The sequence below is a fragment of the Cicer arietinum genome, chromosome 6 (genome assembly GCF_000331145.2).
Source record: "Cicer arietinum cultivar CDC Frontier isolate Library 1 chromosome 6, Cicar.CDCFrontier_v2.0, whole genome shotgun sequence".
NCBI classification, from domain to species: Eukaryota; Viridiplantae; Streptophyta; class Magnoliopsida; order Fabales; family Fabaceae; genus Cicer; species Cicer arietinum.
In genome coordinates this window covers 60467889-60468193 of record NC_021165.2, presented here as the reverse complement: position 1 = coordinate 60468193, position 305 = coordinate 60467889, and positions in this window count along the sequence as shown.

Sequence of the window (305 nt, the reverse complement as noted above, 5' to 3'; positions counted from 1 at the left end):
AAAAAATAACAATTACCACATAGCAATTAAGATTTTAAATGCTCAAATTAACTTTTCAACTAGACATGCACCTTAACAGAATTTTCAATATGCTAAAAGTTCATACAGTACTTTGCCAATTAAAATGAAAGTAAAATGAGGTTCTCAATCTCCTAATTAACACATAACAAGTCAAGACATGGATAAGTTAATGAGTAATCAATCATCTAACTCAACTGAGGATTTTCACTGAGCCAATCGATTGGGAATTCGATTGGGGTGAGGGTTTTTAATGAAAGCAGAATCCTGGGCTGAATCAATCGATT